The sequence below is a fragment of the Ranitomeya imitator genome, chromosome 2 (genome assembly GCF_032444005.1).
Source record: "Ranitomeya imitator isolate aRanImi1 chromosome 2, aRanImi1.pri, whole genome shotgun sequence".
Lineage (NCBI taxonomy): Eukaryota > Metazoa > Chordata > Amphibia > Anura > Dendrobatidae > Ranitomeya > Ranitomeya imitator.
The window spans coordinates 275,240,476-275,253,205 of record NC_091283.1 but is presented as its reverse complement, the minus strand read 5'-3'; the positions used below and the strand labels follow the sequence as shown (position 1 = coordinate 275,253,205).

Genomic DNA, 12,730 nt, shown 5'->3' with positions numbered 1-12,730 from the left:
CGGGTACCTCCTGCTTAGTAACCGGGTTCCAGTAACGTCAGCTGGTCCTCGGTAGTTCCATTGGCTCTTGGACCTTCGGCTACCCATCCGGGTTCCAGTACCGTCAGCTGGTTCTCGGCAGTGTCTTTTGCTCTTGTACCTTCTGCTCCCCATCCTGGTTCCAGTACCGTCAGCTGGTTCCGGGCAGAGCCTTTGGCTTAGGTGCCTCCTTCTGGGTATCCGAGTTCCGCCAACATCAGGCGGTCCTTGGTAGTGCTTTTTAGCATGGGTACCTCCTGCTTAGTAACCGGGTTCCAGTAACGTCAGCTGGTCCTCGGTAGTTCCATAGGCTCTTGAACCTTCGGGTACCCATCCGAGTTCCAGTTCCATCAGCTGGTTCTTGGCATTTTCTCAGCCTTCTTGTACCTTCTGCTACATTTCCAAGTTGAAGACCCTAAAGTCGACGACCCGGAAGACCACCCCGATGACGACGACGACGACCCGGAAGACCACCCCGATGACGACGACGACGACGGCGGAGACGACGACGGCGGAGACGACGACGGCGGAGACGACGACGGCTGAGACGACGACGGCGGAGATGACGACACTGGAGACGACGACCCTGGAGACGACGACATGGAAGACCGAGAAGCAGAAGAACAAGAGGCTGCAGAACAAAGAGCAGAAGAACATTAAGCATAAGACTTAATATCAGAGCAAAAGATATTATCTAAATTATATGCAGAAGAAGACTAAGCAGTGTATGGGGGTGAGTCCGTTCCTCCTCGTGGTGCCCCTGGATAAAGCCTGATGCTGCAGGCCAAACTGAACGCGGACAAATGTAACTTTTGTGACTGGCAGAACGGAAGGTGTAATCTTCCAACTTTTATAGATAACAACTACGGGAATGCCTGTCACAAATGAGAATATGATGAAGAAGTAGAATAGGAAGAATAATAACAGTGGAATAAAAAGAGTATGTAGAATAGGAAGAATAATAATAGTTGAATAAAATGAATATGAAGAATGTAATAAAAAAAAAAAAAAAAAAAGGTAAAGGATGAAGAAGAAGATGAATAAGGTGAAGAAGAAGTTGATGTCAAAGATGCTGATGATGATGAAGATGAAAGTGTGGGAAAAGAAAAAAAAAAAAAAGAAAAAAAAGAAGGGGAAGGGCGTGGAATAGTGAAACATCAATATCTGACAAAATTTAAAAAAAAATTTACATAGTCAATATCTTTGTCACTCCGAACGTCTTAAAAAAAACCAAAAAACATGCTATTCTATTTGATTGAGATAAACCTCTATGACTTTAATGTCTCCGCCACCTCCCCAAATACATCCGGCATTATTCTTAGTTGTTTTCCTTCATGTAGAATGAACCTACAAGGCAAGAAAGGGTTTATTTTAATTCCGATATTTTGGTCCCATTGACTTGCATTGGGATCGGGTATCGGTATCGGCGATATCCGATATTTTTTGAATATCGGCCGATCCTATCCGATACCGATACTTTCCGATATCGGAAGGTATCGCTCAACACTAATGTTAACCGATCAGGGAACCCAGTTCATGTCCGATCTGATGGAAAGCCTCTGTGAAAGAATACAAGTACAGGATTTTGTGGCCTATCATCCCCAAACCAAAACCAACCGTCTCTGCGAGCGTTTTATCAGAACGTTAAAGCAATTGCTCAAAATGCTGGTGGAGACTGAAGGGAGAGACTGGGAGCGGTACATCCCCATCTGTTGTTTGCCTACAGAGAGGTACCCCAGGCGTCTACAGGATTCTCCGCTTTTGAACTGGTTTATGGGAGGAGGGTCAGGGGGCCACTTGATTTAAAGGGAACCTGTCACCCCGTTTTTTCAGATTGAGCTATAAATACTGTTAAATAGGGCCTGCGCTGTGCGTTACTATAGTGTATGTAGTGTACCCTGATTCCCCATGTATGCTGAGAAATACATTACCAAAGTCGCCGTTTTCGCCTGTCAATCAGGCTGGTCTGGTCAGGTGGGCGTGTTCACAGCGCTCTTTTCTTCCCCAGCTTTCCGTTGGTGGCGTAGTGGTGTGCGCATGTCCAAGGTCCGAATTCCCTGCGCCCACGTGAAGACACAGCGCGCGATCTGCGCTGTCATCCCTTTCATCGGTGGGGGCGGCAAACTCGGCTTTGGGAAAATGGCCGCCGCGATCTCTTGTGCGCACGCGCGGCATCCCGCGGCCATTTTCCTGAAGCCCCGTGCAGCAGAGCACTCCATTTGCGCACGCGCGGCCCCAGGAAGATGGCTCCAGTAGCGCAGGAAGAAGTACCCACTTTTAAGACAGTCCTGTTTTCACGCATACGCCGGTCACGACCCGGCACTTTTACTCTGCGATGCTCCTTATTGTTCGTCAGCTGAAATTTATACTCACGCCGGATCTAGGTAAGGCCACGTCTTCTGACAAAGAAGTTGCGAAATGCGCGTAGCGGCGGCAGGCCTGGGGAATCCTAACCTACTAGATGTTATTGTAAGTATTTCTCTTATGTTGCCACTTTATCTCTAATTTTATTCCTGTTAGGAGACTATAGGATTAAGCACTTTATTCAGTCTTTTTTCAGTGTCAGACACTATCATGTTTTCTCTTTGTCAATATTGAGTAGTAATCGAATTCCTCATACGGGATCATACGATTTTGACCCCTCGTGGTGTAAGGGTATGTGTCCACGTTCAAGATTGCATCAGGATTTGGTCAGGCTTTTTCATCAGTATTTGTAAGCCAAAACCAGGAGTGGAACAATTAGAGGAAAAGTATAATAGAAACATATGCACCACTTCTGTATTTATCACCCACTCCTGGTTTTGGCTTACAAAAACTGATGGAAAATCCTGACCAAATCCTGATGCAATCCTGAACGTGGGCACATACCCTAAAGGGGCAAAACTGATAGGACACATATTTATGTCCTCCTTGTGGCTAATTAATTAGTCACTTTAGATGGCGACTATGTACTAAATTAACTTTGGACTCCCTTTTCTTGCCTGCTTAGTGAGTGTGTTCTGTTCTCTGAATTTTAATCTAGTGGTGCATTATTTTTTGTAATAAAATAAAACATGTTTTTTTGTATCTAAAAATACTTGTTGACCCTTCTTGTCTGAAGTGACGCCTTAAGGTACCGTCACACTCAGCAACTTTGCAACGAGAACGACAACAATCTGTGACGTTGCAGCGTCCTGGATAGCGATCTCGTTGTGTTTGACACGCAGCAGCGATCTGGATCCCACTATTATATCGTTGGTCAGAGCTAGAAGTCCAGAACTTTATTTGGTCACTAGATCGGCGTGTATCGTCGTGTTTGACATCAAAAGCAACGACGCCAGCAACGTTTTTACATGAAGCGTGAACGATAAGTGAGTCGCCGTTACGTCACTGGATCGCTCCTGCATCGTTCTGTTTGACGTCTCTACAGCGACCTAAACAGCGACGCTCCAGCGATCTAGTTTAGGTCGGATCGTTGTCTATATCGCTGGAGCGTCGCTTAGTGTAACGGTACATTTAGGGTAATCATTGAATATATATATATATATATATTTTTTTTTATGCCGTTCGGCATGTATTATTATTGATAAGGCAGTTTTATTCTTCGGGTCAGTACGATTACAGCGATACCTCTTTTATATTTTTTTATGTTTTACACAATAAAATCTGTTTTATACAAAAAAGGATCGCTTTATTATGAGAACTATAACTTTTATTTTTCTGCTGACAGACCCTTGCTTTTTGCTAGACAAGATGACGTTTTCAGCTGTACAATTTTTATGTAGATTGCTTTTCTTTATCGCATATTTTTCCACCTTTTCTTCAGCAATATGATGATAAAGCATAGTTATTGCCTTGATTTTTTTTGTTTTTACGGTGTTCACTGAAGGGGACAGTGGGACAGTTTTATAGGGACTAGTCGAGCAGTCAGGTAGTTCCAGAAGAGGCGATACCAATTATGTGTACATTTTATTTTATTTTAAACATAAATAAATGTATTTATTGGATTAAGATTTTTTCTTTTTTTTGTTCTTAATTTTATGATTTAAAAAAAATTTATTTTTACAATTTAACTTTTTTTTACTCTTTTACATTGTCCCCAGATGGGACATCAACTGTATAATGACAGATCGCTGATCTAGCTGATCACTGCGCCATATCTATATAGCGGTTTGCGGGAACACAGCTTCTGCGGCCACATGTATGTCACACAGACCGCTCTCCAGCGACCAACGATGCCGGTAACCAGGGTAAACATCGGGTAACTAAGCGCAGGGCCGCGCTTAGTAACCCGATGTTTACCCTGGTTACCATGCTAAAAGTAAAAAAAAAAAAACAGTACATACTTACCTACAGCCGTCTGTCCTCCAGCGCTGCGCTCTGCTTCTCTGCTCTCCTCCTGTACTGTCTGGGAGCCGGAAAGCAGAGCGGTGACGTCACCGCTCTGCTTTCCGGCTCACAGCCAGTACAGGAGGAGTGCAGAGCGCAGCGCTGGAGGACAGACGGCTGTAGGTACGTATGTACTGTTTGTTTTTTTTTACTTTTAGCATGGTAACCAGGGTAAACATCGGGTTACTAAGCGCGGCCCTGCGCTTAGTTACCCGATGTTTACCCTGGTTACCAGTGAAGACATCGCTGGATCGGTGTCACACACGCCGATCCAGCGATGTCTCCAGGGAGTCCAGCGACAAAATAAAGTTCTGGACTTTATTCAGCGACCAACGATCTCCCAGCAGGGGCCTGATCGTTGGTCGCTGTCACACATAACGATTTCATTAACGATATCGTTGCTACGTCACAAATAGCAACGATATCGTTAACAATATCGTTATGTGTGAAGGTACCTTAAGTAGATAATCCAGGAGCTAAGGTGCCAGGATTGATACCTACCTCCAGCAAAAGCCCCTTTGTGCTTACAATATTGCCATATCCAGGTTCACCCTTTTGTCAACTAAATTTAACTCTACTGCCTGATTGATTTCCCTTATGGATTATTTCCTTCCCACTCTACATGAGTTTTTAGATGATGAAGGAGATATGATTCTCAAGAATAACATTTCCACATGAAAAATACTTTCTACCCTATATGAGTTCTTTGATGTTTAACAAGATCTGAACGCGAACTAAAACATTTCCCACATTCTGGACATGAATATGGCTTCTCTCCTGTGTGAATTCTTTGATGTCTAAGAAGATCTGGTTTCTGAGTAAAACATTTCCCACATTCTGGACATGAATATGGCTTCTCTCCTGTGTGTATTCTATGATGTTTAAGAAGATGTGATTTGTTGTTAAAACTTTTCCCGCATTCCTGACATAAATGTGGCTTCAGCCCTGTGTGATTTCTCTGATGTATGTCTAACTGTGATTTCTGGTTAAAACATTTCCCACATTCTGGACATGGATATGGTTTCTCCCCTGTGTGAATTCTTTGGTGGATAAGAATATCTGATTTATAGTTAAAACATTTCCCGCATTCCTGACATAAATGTGGCTTCAGCCCTGTGTGATTTCTCTGATGTATGTCTGTGATTTCTGGTTAAAACATTTCCCACATTCTGGACATGGATATGGTTTCTCCCCTGTGTGACATCTTTGGTGTCTAAGAAGATCTGATTTGTAGTTAAAACTTTTCCCGCATTCTTGACATAAATGTGGATTCACCCCTGTGTGAGTTCTTTGATGTATATGGAAATGTGATTTCTTGTTAAAAGATTTCCCACATTCTGAACATGAAAATATCAAATTCCCACAGGGAAAAAGCTGATGCATAAGCAAATTTGATTTCTGGTTGAAACATTTCCCACATTCTGGACATGAATATGGCTTCTCTCCTGTGTGAATTCTTTGATGTTTAACAAGATCTGATCTCTGCATAAAACATTTCCCACATTCTGAACATGAATACGGCCTCTCCCCTGTGTGATTTCTGTAATGTGTAAGCAAGTTTGACTTCTGGTTAAAACATTTCCCACATTCTGAACATGAAAAGGGTTTTTCTCCTGTGTGAATTCTTTGATGTTGAAGAAGATCTGACTTCCTTAAAAAACATTTCCCACATTCTGAACATGAATACGGCTTCTCCCCTGTGTGATTTCTGAAATGGTGAAGCAAGTTTGACTTATGGATAAAACATTTCCCACATTCTGAACATGAATAGGGCTTCTCCCCTGTGTGACTTCTGTAATGTGTATGCAAGTGTGACTTATAGTTATAACATTTCCCACATTCTGAACATGAAAATGGCTTTTCTCCTGTGTGAATTCTCTCATGTATAAGCAATTTAGATTTCTGCTTAAAATATTTCCCACATTCTGAACAGGTAAATGGTTTCTTCTCTGTGGGAATTATTTGATGTTCAACATCACTTTTTCCGCTTTCATTTTGCTTAACAGTCTGTGATGAATCCAAATAGGTGACTGATTGAAAAGGCTCCGATGACTGGTTTTTACTCTGAAGGGCTGGAGGTAGAGCTGGAATAATGGCATGCTTTTCATAGGTATTCGGTTTGACACCACAGTCATCTGCCAAGAATGAAACTGATTTTATTATTTTTCAATATCAATGCCTTATATTTTACATAATTTCTGTATACATAATTCTATAAAACTCAAAAGTATAATGACACTATGACCTAAGACAGTGGTGAGCCACCTGTTCACATATCCAATGGTACTAAACCTCTGAAGTACAATCGACAAACATAATACACAAATGTAGAAAATATAGAAGCAATAAAGGGAGGATTAAAAGTAAACTTTATTATGTTACAATCGATAGCAACAGATAAAAATATACACCATAAAAACATGTAAGATTCTTAAAGGGGTATTCCCAGCTCTGATCATCTATACCAATATGTAGTAGGTGTAATAATATGTCCAATTAAAATGTAGTATAATTCTTCTGGCTCGCTATGTTGCTCACCCCATGTGCAAGGCATTGCATTAGCTTAGGTGTCCATGGTTACTACCACTCATATAGTAACTGTTAGTTGCTAGTGGTCATACCCATAGATGTCTAAGCTACTGCAATGCCCTGGATATGGGTTAAGTGACATAGAGAATCAGGAAAACTATACCATATTTCTAATTGGAGGTATTTGCCATTATTAATACGCATACTATATTTTGGGATAGGATCTAGGAAATAGGAGTACCCCCCTTAAAGGGAAGGTGCCACCAGTTTTTTTGTAGTTTGTTTTTTTGTGAAATTAAGCTTAAAATAGTAAATAAAATGTATTAATGCAATGTTTGCAAACATTTCTATATGAAAAATATTATATATTTTCTTACAAATATATATATTGAACACTAGGGGGAGCATTTTCCGTTTTAGACCTCAAGCAGCTATAGTAAGACTTACCAGCTTTACTCTTTGCTGGAAAATTGGGGCAGTAACTGCTGACATCACCATTTCCCTCCCCTTTTGGGTGGTCTAATATCCCTGGGGCAGAATGAAGAGCAGCATCACAGGGCAGAGCCATTTTTGTATAAATCAGGTTTATTGAAGCAAATAAACAATACAAACAATGGTACAGTGCTGAGACAATTGTTAACCTCAACGGGGTACAACCCGTAGATCATACAAAAAGAGAAAGTCTCAGCAAATATAATATGTAGTTGGCCACTGCCAACGATAACACTTTCAAGTTAACAATGATATTTTTCATAGTTGAAACATATAAACAGCATCAAAGGCAATCAAGCATTACTAGCTATATTTAATCATTTATATTAGTATAGAATGCCGTTAGATATAAGTAAGCAGAAGTAGAAAGAATTAAAGAAACGGAAAGAGAAGGAAAGAAAGAAAAGAAAAAGAAAGAAAGAGAAAGAGAAAAAAAAAAGGGGGGGGGGGTGGAGGAAAGGAGGGGGAGGGAGGGAGGGAGGGGAAAGGAAAGCAGGCGAAGGTAAGAGGGTACACTAGGTATGAGGAATGCGGCACTCCTTCCGGGCTGACCCCAGGCCTCATGTAGTGGAGAGAAGATCATTGAGTCACCAATATTGGCTTTAAGCCATGACGGCAGGCCAGAGGACAGGGGCAACAACCATTACGCGAACGATCCCATATCGGCTCCAGATATGAATTAGGACCTGGACAACCATACGTCCAACTCTGGGGTCTCCCTGAATACAATCCATGAAGCCCAAGTGTTAAAAAATTTCGTCGAATCCCCCATGGATTCACTTATCAATTGTTCCATTCTGTAAATGTTGTTAAGCTCCGCAACAAAATCGGAGCCTGAGGGGTAACGATCTTGCTTCCAGTATCTAGGAATCAAATTCCTGGCAGCCGTGAGAAAATGTCTGAGAAGACTCCTCTTAAAACCAGATATCGACATGTCACACAGAGACAAGAGGGCTAGTTCCACTGTGGGTTGTATTTTGCGAAAGGATAATTTGTTATGGAGATCAAAAACTAACATCCAGAATTTCTTTATGGGTGGACATTCCCACCAGATATGGACATAAGTCCCTTTTTCTGATGTGCATCTCCAACAAATATCCGGGATCACCGGGAACATAGCATGAACCTGGCAGGGGCATCTATACCACCTCGACAGAACCTTGTAACTCCTCTCCTGTGACACAGCCGACAGCGAAGTCCTAAAGGTGAACAGAAAAATCTTATCTCTTTCCTCCTGGGACAATGAAATCCCCAAGTCACTCTCCCATCTTGAGAAAAACGTTGGGAAGTCATGTGTTGGGGTCTGGCTCTCCTGGAAAAGATTATATAGGAGGGACACCTTACGAGACGGGGGCTCCTCAGCGAGACAAATTTTCTCGAAAGGGGTTAACACCCCCATGGACTTATTAAGTTTAAATGATGTGCCTATGAAGCTCTTTAGCTGTTCGTAAAAGAACCAAGAGCCCTCAGGAGGTCCCCCCCCTGGTATATTTTGTGTAGGGACTTAATACCTGTCTAATTTATGAAGTCAAATATAATGGGTCTTGAGGCTCTGTTTTTACTCAGGAAATTTTCCCTACGGAGACCTGCGGGGAAGTGAGGATTGTCGTAAATTGGGGTTAGTGGACCCGGGACTGTAGAGGTTATAGTATTTCTGCCACTCTGTCGTACAAGTAGAAGCATGTTCCTAGTCATGAATGGAAGGTTCGACCTCAACCCCCCCCCCCTCCCGTGTTCCATAGTATCGTCTGAGGATCCCCGCCAACGAGATCACCCTCCAGGCCCACCCATTTCTTGTTGTTACTGCTGTGGTATAAGTCTAAAATGCAAGTACCTAATGAGGCACGACTATATACTAGGAAGTCTGGTAGGCCAATTCCCCCCCTCCTCTTGGACCTGCTTAATACAAAATGTGATATTCTTGATCTAGCATGAGACCAGACCAATCGGATGACCGCTTTCTTGAGTCGCGAGAAGAAGGACGCGGGAAGATATAACGGGATTGTCTGGAAATAATATAAAAGGCGAGGCAATAAGTCCATTTTAATTACATTAACTCTACCAAACCAAGACAGTTGAAGTTTATGCCACTTCTCTAAGTCCAGCTCCGCTTTTTGCAACGCCTTTTTAAAGTTTGCATCGTACAAACCAGATGTTTTGGCTGTTATTCTGATCCCCAGATATGGAAGTGAATCGAAGCGCCAACCAAACGGGAAAGAGGCTCGCAGCCCACTTACCTCAGGTGGTGGTAGGGATATGTTTAAGGCCATGGATTTGTGGGAATTAATTTTAAAATTGCTTAGGTGACCGAATTTCAAAAATGATATTGGGTATGCTAGTTATGGGGGAGGTAACATATAAGAGGATATCATCGGCAAAAAGCGCCAACTTGTGTTCCTCTGATCTTAATTTAACTCCTCTTATGGAGGGGTTATTGCGTATGGCGGTGGCCAGATATTCCATTGACAGGATATATAGGAGAGGGGAGAGCGGGCACCCCTGCCTCGTACCATTCCGTATCTCGAACGTGTCTGAAAGGTTGCCATTCACCTTCACCTGGGCGTTAGGGGAGGTATATAAGGCCTTTATTCTATGCATCATATTTTCTCCCAGGCCAATCCCCGCCAGGGCCCGGAACAAAAACTCTCAGTGTACCCTGTCGAAGGCCTTCTCAGCATCGATCGACAGGATACACATGGGATCACCCCCCTCCCGTCCCGCCCTGTCTATCAAAGAGATGGTCCTAATGGTGTTATCACGCGCCTCCCTACCTGGGACAAAACCAACCTGGTCTTGGTTTATCACGTTTGGAAGGAGAGGGCTCAATCTATTTGCAATCATCTTCGCGTAGATTTTAATGTCTAAATTTATAAGAGATATTGGACGATAGTTATTACATAACGAGGGGTCTTTATCTGGTTTTGGTATGACCGTGATATGAGCGGCCAAAGCCTGAGGGGGAAAGGAACCACCCGAGGAGACCGAATTACACACTTCAAGAAAAATCGGGCTCAATAATGAGGAGAATGATTTATAAAAACCGGCTGAGTACCCGTCTGGACCTGGACTTTTCCCTTGTTTCAGGCCTTTGATAGTCTCCAAAACCTCCTCCAGTGTAAACTCCCCCTCTAGGCCCAGAATCTCGTCCTCCGGTAGAAGGGGTATATTATTTTGCTGTAAATACGTATTAATTTTGTTATGGAGAGCGGATGTGGATAGATCTTTGTAGTGGCCATCTATGTTGTATAAGTCTTTGTAGTAATCACTGAAGCTCGAGGTGATGTCTCTGGTACTATATAACTTTTCCCCTTTCCCATTTTTAATGAAGGGAATAAATGTATTTGGGCCTCGTGGGTTAATGTATCTAGCCAAGATCTTGCCGCTTTTGTTTCCATGATGGTAAAAGCGATTTCGGAGCCTTTCCCTGTGGTAGCGTGACTTTTGGTCCAGTAAGGTGAGCAACTTTTGCCTGATTGTGGACAAGTGTGCGAATGTAACCTCATTGAGATCTCTTTTGTGTTGGGTTTCTAATTTATGAATTTGGTCTGAGAGTTTAATTATTTCTGCCACCCTCTCCCTCTTCAAGCGCGCGCCATGTGAAATAAGAACTCCCCGTATCACGCTTTTCAGGGTCTCCCATTTCATAGGAGAAGATGTGGTGTCCCCCACATGGTCCGCTACAAAATTGGATATCGTCTTTTCCACATCGGTTTTGCATTGGGCATCCTGGAGCAAGTTCTCATTCAGGCGCCACGAGAAGCCCGATTTTGTATTAGAATGGAACAGAATTGAAAGAAATATCGGGGCATGGTCCGACCACAATATCGAACCCACCTCTGCCTCCACTGGGAGGTCCAGCAGGTTGTGTGAGATAAAAAAGTAGTCAATTCTGCTGTAAGTGTTATGCACTTGTGAGAAAAAGCTGTAGTCCTTTGTACCCGGGTGAAGTACCCTCCAAATGTCAACTAGTCTCATGTCTCGCATTTGTTTCCTAATCCGAGCAATAGAAGAAAGCGAGTATGAAGTCTTGCCCGAAGAGACGTCTACCGCCGGATTCATGGGAATGTTGAAATCGCCCCCCAGTATCACAGGAGAGGAGCCAGCGAATTCCCGAAGCGCCTCCCACACTCCGCACTGAAGCTCTGCTGACCTTGATTCGGAAAATAGACATTAGCCAAGACCAATTGACGTGTATCACAGGAAATTTTTAAAAACACGTATCTACCATCTGGGTCTATAGAGGACCTCAGCACTTCCGGCACAAAGTTTTTATGAAAAGCTATCGAGACCCCCTTAGATTTGGCATGCGGATTGGAACTGTGGTACCATTTGGGGTAATATTTTGAAACACAGGGGGGGGACAGCCCCAGTTTTAAAATGCGTCTCCTGGAGCATCAGGACCGAAACCTGCTGTTTATGACTTGTGTATAGGACCTGTCTCCTTTTTTCAGGAATATTTAGCCCCTTTACATTAAAGGAGCAAAACTTTAATTTACCCATAATTTGAATGCGCCACTGTGCAGCAAATTTTTATTGATCCGCCCGGAAGGAGCACCCGCATGGAGAGGAAGTATTTAGAAAGGGGAAGAAAAGGAAAGGGAGTAGAAAAAAAAAAGAAGAGAAACAAAGAAAAAACAAAACATATCTATAATTGCTACAAAGCCAGAGCCTTGTAGCTCTAACTACAGTAAGACAAGTTTTGGTAGTATACTACCTGAGAACCCAACCAAAGGGAAGGAAGCCCAAGGAGGAACCATGACCCCCCCACCCACCCAAGAAAACATAAGAAATATCCGTTGGACACATGTCAAAACATCAAATTAAATATGTCATATAAAGTAACAAGGCAATTAATTGTCAGTGCAGAAACCCAAGTGTGAAGTCAAGTCTGAATATGAATCATGGAAAATGTAAGCATAGGCCTGCCTGTACAGGCGAATCCTCCAGAAAGGTAAGGAGAAAGAGGGGAGGGAGAGGAAGAGAGGGTAGGAGAGGTAGGGAAAAGGGCCGACGAGCTACGTGTGCCCACTGAATCCCCGGACGGGGAGTTATCACGGTTAGTAGTAGAAGTCATTGCAGACCTTGTATTCCTAGTCTGGGGAGTTGAATTTAGATAACGTTTCATGTCTTCAGAGGTAATTTCCCCAACCGATTTTGTATTCTGTTCAGGGATCTTTCTGGTTTTTCCCATAGATGTCTATAGTAAGCACTGTGTGTCCAAGGTAGTGGTGGGATATGGGGGGTGGGGTGGTCACTCCAGAGCCTAGCACCCCATTAGCAAGCCCACCCCGGGACGAGTTCCCTATATTCATGGGGGCCGTGA

The 12,730-nt window shown here is 43.0% G+C and overlaps 1 pseudogene; it reads right to left on the bottom strand.

Moving 5' to 3' along the window:
• Positions 1-11,382, bottom strand: part of LOC138666401 (zinc finger protein 585A-like) — an 81,241-nt pseudogene extending 69,859 nt beyond the window's left edge.
• Between the last annotated feature and the right edge of the window lie 1,348 nt (positions 11,383-12,730).